This window comes from Amblyomma maculatum, unplaced genomic scaffold (assembly GCF_055883805.1).
Source record: "Amblyomma maculatum isolate TAMU_Amacu unplaced genomic scaffold, ASM5588380v1 scaffold_30, whole genome shotgun sequence".
Taxonomy (NCBI): Eukaryota; Metazoa; Arthropoda; class Arachnida; order Ixodida; family Ixodidae; genus Amblyomma; species Amblyomma maculatum.
In genome coordinates, this window is record NW_028146755.1 from 299,944 (window position 1) to 307,557 (window position 7,614).

Below are 7,614 nucleotides of genomic sequence, written 5' to 3' on the forward strand. Positions count from 1 at the left end.
AGTGGAAGTGGCGTTTTCAATTATGTCCACCGTTTCTTTACGATCAATGCAGGTATCTCTACTCAGGAAAGCCGCAGCTCAAGAAGATCACTGACGCACTGCATGCGAGGTTCGCCGCTAAGAAGTACCTCGTTCCGCAGCTGGCAGACGCCTGCAGCGCATACATCGAGAAGAATCTCAAGGCCGACCAATTGTGCTCTTTCATAGATTAATATATGCGGAGCCGGGAAGCAGACATGGACGGCGTCGTACAGATTCTTCTGACCTCTACTAATGCGCCAGCCGTTCTTACTTCAAAGGAATTCAACGGTGCATTGGAAGACACCGTTCGGTACATTGTGGACAATATCAAGAAAGTCTCTGAAGACAGCATCACGAAAGCGGTCTTCGGCTGGGCCCAAGAACAGTGCGTCAGGAGTCTCGGTTTGGACAGTCCCGTGGAGTTGAAGGCAGTGATGCGTACCTTTTTTCCAAAACTTCGATTTCTTACCATGACACCGGAGGAGTTTGTGGTGGGACCGGGATCCTGGGGTCTGCTGGAAGACGCCGAGAATCTTGCACTGCTGCGAAACATTGTGAAATTCGGGTCACAACCCCTGCCTGAAGGATTCTGTAGTATCACTGAGGATCGCATGTAGTGATGATGAAGCATGTTCTGTTTGTTAGTTTGCGTTCGTTTATGAGTTTATGAGGCACGTTTTTGAGTCATTCCTTAAATATTGCTTAAGTGCAGCAGGCCTTGTCTACTGTTTTGCGGCCTTAAATGGAAGCCTGAAGCTGCTTGACGTCTAAGGTTATATTCTACAAGATTGAAATCATTTGATACTAAACTGAGTGCAAGATGAAGAAACGCAAGTAACTTCTAAGTGTGCACCAAATTTTACAAACGTTCCTATGAATCTGAGTAAATAAATAATGCGCAAAATTAGAAAAGTTAAATGCACACTGAAAAAAAAATTGGTTTTTTAATACACCGTAAAAAGAGAAAGCGACACGACTGACTTATCTACACCGCCAAGACGATGGTTGTAACTTCGTGTGTTCTCGTTCCGCAGACATGGTTGCCGTATCTGCACATCAGCACCGTACATTTATTGAAGGACTTGACTCTCTGAAAAGGGAATAAAGCTTATGCGCAGTGCCCTGTAACATACTTTCATATTTCAGAGGGTATTTGTAACTCAGGTTGTTTTATTAAATAAATAGAAAGTTATGCTCAAGAGTGTGACATCTAAATATCTCTGCATCAGAACGCTGCTTTACATAGCACTGATTTGCTTGTATTCTGTACGATGCAGATTTATCAACGAACAAATTATTTACTCAACGCGGTGATTAGCCGCAGGCAAGGCGAAGCGACACCTATGTTTCTGCGCCCTTTGTACGGGCGGAATTCCCTTATTTATTGTCGTGGTGTGGTAGCCGCTGTGTTGCTGAAACGACGGGTGGCAGGTTAAATATTGCATTTGATATGTTTTATGAAGGAATGTAGTAAGTAGAGAATTACAGCCAATCAATTGAACGTGTGGCTATGTTGGAGGGGCTTGTCACCAGAAAATTGTCAAGTCGTTTGCGTCTCACTGGAACGAGTTAAGGCAGTACAAATGGTTGTATGCTATGTACAACGAAGAAAGCTTCCTGGATTTCAGATGTAGTATATGTGAGGTAAGTAGATAATTAAAGCCAATTAAGGGAATTAAACGTCGAAATAGCCGACTGGAGTATTGGCGAGGTCCAAAATGGTCACGTGATCGCACTTCCGGTCCCGCGATTTGCAAAGACTATCAAAGCGTGACTCAATGGGAGAGAGTGGCGGTGCGATGGGAAAGAGCGGTGGCGCATTGGGAGAGGGTGACGCGTTCAAAAGTATCCGAGAGCACTGCAGAATCAGCACTGAAAAATGCGCAAACGTGAGCGCCTGAGCGTTGCTGTGTTTTCCGCGAGATGTGTCAGCGGGATTCGGTGGGACAGGACAGATACTGCGCCTTTCCTCACCGTTACTAGAACCAGCTTCCGTTTAAAAACCCCGGAGCGCCGCGCGCCGCCGCTACCTTGTGCGGCGAGTGGCTCTACAGCCGAACCAGGCTTCATCGTGTCGGCGCGTTCGCCGGAGGCTGCAGGCGCTTCCGCGAGTTCAAAGCGCTGGCTTGACGCCTTGCTTTCCATGAACCTCGGATGTTCTGCACCAAATTCAGGATAATAACCAATCAGGATAATCTCATTTGTGAATGTCCCGATTCTTCCGGGCATATTGATGGAAGCAGAGAGAAAAAATTACGTCGATTTGCATAGTTAATCAAATGCGAATTAGGTGCGTAGCACAGCTTAACCATTGTACTTCAGCACGTGAAGCACGGCAAACCTGCGCCATAGGGGGCAAGAAAGAGAGAGGGAAACGTGCTTGAAGGCGAGCGCTAGTTAGGGCGCGGAGGTAAGGACAAGCAACTTCACGACGCGGCTAGCGGCTCAGAGCTGAGGTGCAGAAGCACCGCGCGTGCACGTCTGCTGTCTCTGAAGGCTGAGGAGTGGCTGATGCGATGGTGGGACGACACAGGACTGCTCAACCTGGAGAAACACGTTTGTACAACGCTGCACGGTGACGGCCGCCACGTCTGCAACTGACACGTCCCCATCTCACTGTATTACTCTCTCATTGGGTGCATCTATGCGGCTGCTCCGCCCCCTCAGTGTTAAGTCGCGTGATGCGGGCGTCACCACTTCTCCTTCGTCCTCTTCAAGTTCACGGAAAGACGGATGGACAGCGAGAGAGAGAGAGAGAGATAGCGGTTTCTGCATTATCTATGTAGCCGCTCCGCATCCTCGATGATGAACCGCGCGACGTGCGCGTCGCCACCTTCTCTTTCTCCACTTTAAGTTCACGGAGAGAGAGAGAAAGTGAGCGGCTTCGGACAAATATCGGCGAAGTCCGTGATTGCGACTAGTAGTGCTACGCTATGAAAATCTGGGATTCCCTCCTCCGGAGCCTGGCTCCGGAGCAGCAAGCTCAAGTAATCCGTCTGGCACGGGACGCTTTGCGAAAGATGTCCCCCTGTGGGGCTCCCTCTCCCTTGAAGGCCCCCTATGGTTTTCCTGAGGGAGTGGAGGGGCCTCTACATCGACGGGAATAAAGTTATCCTTAACTTGAACTTGAACCGTAGCGGCTCCAGAAAGAAATTTAGTATTCATATTGTTACTTAGTAGTAGTCGCTGATCGTGCTGGGGATGATGAAATGCGACTCCCAGAGGAAGACGACGCTGAGGATGGTGAAATCGGTGCTGTCATCCACGTTAGTTGTGCGGGCAGCTTTCTGATTGTGGATCTTCCGCGCAACATCTCTTGGTGGAGGTGAATTCATTCGATCCCCTGTGACAAGCTGCATCTCCGCAGCGGCCGCCACGTCGGTACCACCGCAATGACTACAGACGGCGCTACCTCTACGACTGCCGCACCTGCTGTTGTCATGGCCCGCTTTCGTAACCCCGGAACCTTCTGCAGGACCGACAAAGTTGATTTAGAGAACTGGCTAGCCCTATACGAGCGTGCGAGCAATCACAACAAGTTGGATACAACACTTATGCTCGCAAATATTATCTTTTACTTGACTGGGACCCCGCGGGGACGGTTGGAAACCAATGAAGATGACCTAACATTATGGGATATCTGCAAACAGAAGCATCACGACTTATTCGGAAAACCTATTGGCAGCCACATCGCCGCCAAGAAAACGCTCGCCTCACGCGCCCGAACATCTACGGAATCTATCTCATTTACAAGCAAGACGTGCTATCTGTATGCCGCAAAGTCGACCAAGGCATGCCTAAGGAGGAAAACGTCGGCCGTATACTAAAACGCATTGCCGACGATGCCTTCAACCTCCTCTTGTGCAGGGATTATTCCACCGTGGACTCTGTCCTGCAGGTGTGCCGATGTTTTGAGCAGGCGAAGCAGAGGCGCATATCTCACTGTTTCTACTGGCTGCGGAACGCGACTGCTAGCTCCTCCTGTATCGATCTTCCGACTCTTCGACCGCATGCTAACGACAATACTTTGACACGCATTGTCCACCAAGATCTTGAGGCAATGACTCCCGCGGCCTCAATATCGTATACACCCGACAACACCCTGGCTACTATATCACTCATTCAGGCTGTTGTTCGCCAAGAGATTGCGAATAGGGGCCTTCCTCAGCGCCACAGACACCATAGACACCGGACCTGCCACTCCAGTGATTGCTGCTGCCTCAACCAACGTCGGTTTCTCGCCCCGATATCGGTACCGCAATCCAAATGAATGGCGTACCCATTACAATCGCCCCATTGTTTTACTTGTTCTCGCGTTGGCCACATTTCACTTCACTGCCGTAGCCACTGGCACACGAGATCTCACCAGTTCACCTAAGTAGACCGCCGCGGAGACTATGCTCCTCGCTATTCCTCACCTTGCCCCGACCGGACCTTTGTCGACCCCGGTGCCTCTGTTCGTGCTGCCAACCGTTCACCATCCCCGCAACCACGACGTTCGCTTTCTCCTCTTCCTCGCCTCAGTTCGTCACCGTCTTATTCTGGCCACTTAACGGAAAACTAGCCAAGGCAGCTCCCGGAAGGGACGCTTCTAAGGTCCTTATTTCGCCGTCGCCTCAAGAAAGTCCTTACGCCAACCGTCTCGTCCACAGTTCGCGTAGCCAATGATGGCCCTGCTGCCGTGGTTGGCATGTGTACGGCGCGAGATACCATTGCTGGCCATCATGCCCCACTGTTGTTCACTGTCCTGCACCAATGCCTCCGCGACGTCTTTCTTGACATTGACTTTTTAACAGACGACTCTGCCCTTATTGACTGCTCTACCGACCTACTTCGCTTGGACATTCCGCTCTGCACTAAAATCCCCTCCGGACCCCGCCTTCGATCGGCACAGTTCTACTGACTTACTTCTGAAACTGCCATCTACATCCCTATGTCGCCATTCGCACACGTCCCAGACGGCGACTATCTCGTGTGTCCTATTACTGATGTCATGCTGCAGCAGCACGTCACCCTTCCTCATATAGTTGTGCACATCTCCCAGAACCACACCACTCTCACGTTCTGCCCGAGAGAATTTTGACTAGCTGCTCTGTCCCCGATCATTGATTGTGTCTTTTCAGCTTTGACTACGGATCCTTCAACTGGCGTCTCTGCAACCACTCCTTTGTCCTCCACATCGCGTCCTGATCCTCTTAACAGCATGACTGCAGCTGATCTTCAACATGGATTCGCTGCTGAGTTACACAAGCTATTGCTCACCTACAGTGATCTTTTTGGCTTCAGTGCCCACCTATTGGGTCAAAGAACAGTTGTCAGCCACCGCATGGACATCGGTGACACCAGTCCTATACACGTTTCGTTTCGTTTGCCGAGCGACGCGTCATTCAAACGGAGGTCGACAAGATGCTAGCGAACGACGTAATCGAGCCTTTCAGTAGCCCCTGGGCATACGCTGTCGTGTTAGTTAAGAAGAAGGATAACAGTTGGAGATTCTGCGTTGACTACAGCCATTTGAATAAGATAACTAAAAAATATGTCTATCCTCTTCTGCGTATCGACGACGCGCTTGATAGTTTGCACAGAGCCAGCTACTTTTCGCCCATCGACCTTCGTTTCGGCTACTGGCAGATCTCTTTCGACGAGAGAGACCGGGAAAAAACAACATTCATCACCCCTGATGGCCTCTATCAATTTAAGGTAATGCTTTTCGGCATTTGCAATGCCCCAGCAACCTTCGAACGCATAATGGACTCTGCTCAGTGGCTGGAAGTGGACCTTTTGTTTCTGTTATTTTGACGATGTAATTGTTTTCTCCTCTACATTTGACAGCCATCTCCTTCGCCTTTTTTCAATCCTTGCTCTTTTACGCCGCGCCGGACTTCAACTAAACGCCAAGAAGTGCAGCTTCGGTCCCTGAGAAATCAAAGTCCGTGGTCACTTGGTTAATGCCCCCGGCTGTCAGCCTGACCATGATAAGATTCGTGCCGTCAGAGATTTTCCCACTCCGCGTTCATCGAGCGATATTCAAAGTTTTATTGGCCTATGTTCCTGTTTCCGACGATTCGTCTCGAACTTTGCAGCCCTTGTTCGACATAATAAAGGCGTTAGCATCTCTTAGGGGCATGGACAAATCGCAGCTTTTTCGCAGCTCACTGCTGCTCTCACTACTCCACCCGTCTTGGCCCATTTCAACCAATCCGCCAATGCTGAACTCCGCACCGACGCAAGTGGTCATGGCATAGGAACTGTACTCGCTCAGCAAACACACGGCCGTACTAGGGTGATTACGTATGCCAGCCGCCTTCTATCAACTCCCGAACAAAATTATTCTATCACACAGCGAGAGTGCCTGGTGCTTGTTCGGGCTATTAAAAAATTCCGCCCTTATTTGTTTGGACGCCCTTTTACTGGTATAACGGACCATCATGCCTTGTGTTGGCTTTCATCTCTCAAAGATCCTACTGGTCGTTTGGGGCGCTGGGCGCTACAATTGCAAGAATATACCTTTTCCGTCTTCTACAAGTCCGGTCGGCTTACCAAGATGCAGACTGCTTGTCTTGTCATCCCGTCGACTCCCCTAGTCCTAACGACTCTGACGATGACACGTGTCTTGTCTTTCTCAGCCTTTTCTAACATTGCCAACGAACAGCACTTAGATCCTTCTCTGCATTTCTTTATCCTCCGTCTTACCTCCGACCGCTCTAATCTATCTCTGCCCTTATCTGTGCTCCACGAGAACACCACCGACGTAATATGCGACCAGATGGCACAGACCTTTTTCTCGTCGTTCTCCAACACCTGGGTTCCACTGTTCTTGAACAGTTTCATGATGCTCCCACGGCTGGCCACCTGGGTGTCTCTCGCACATATGACAGCCTGCGCCGACATTTCTACTGGCCGGGACTCTACCGCTCCGTTCAGCAGTACATTGCCGCATGTGAACTGTGTTAGCGTCGGAAGAAACCTACAATTTTGCCCTCACGTCATTTGCAGCCGATTCCCATACCGACTGACCCGTTTTCCCGTGTAGCCGTTGACAGTCTTGGTCCTTTACCAGTTTCCGCCTCGCGGAACAAATGGATCGCCGTCGCCACCTATTACGCTACGCGGTACGCTATTACCCGAGCCATCCCGACCAGCGGTGCCAGAGACGTTGCTGACTTCCTTCTGAAAAACGTAATTCTTCATCGTGGTGCCCCTCGTTAACTGTGGCCGCTGCTTCATGTCACGAGTGGTTGGCGAAATTCTCCGTTCGTGCTCTGTCCGTCACAAATTCACTACCGCCTATCATCCCCAGACTAATGACCTCACGCAACGTCTAAACCGTACCCTCACAGACATGCTGGCCATGCATGTGACTAACGACCACCGAGATTGGGAAAGTCACCCCTTTGTGACATTCGCTTACACTTCATCTCTCCATTCTACCGCTGGATACTCTGCATTGCATTTGTTATCTGGTCGACACCCGTTACCGCCCTTCGATGCCTCCCTACCCGCGGCAGACGCCACCAGTACTTACGCCTGTGATGCCGTCGCCCGCACTCATGATGCCCGCCGGATAGCTCATGTCATGCTCTCTGCTTCCCA

General features: G+C 50.4%; 1 pseudogene across 1 annotated transcript in view; it reads left to right on the forward strand.

Annotated features, from left to right (window-relative positions):
• LOC146170868 (BTB/POZ domain-containing protein 6-like) overlaps positions 1 to 665 on the forward strand; it is a 56,747-nt pseudogene extending 56,082 nt beyond the window's left edge. Inside the window, exon 4 of the transcript XR_014703087.1 lies at positions 53 to 665. The product of XR_014703087.1 is annotated as a BTB/POZ domain-containing protein 6-like (transcript). The remainder of the gene's footprint in view (positions 1 to 52) is intronic.
• Positions 666 to 7,614: the final 6,949 nt, after the last annotated feature.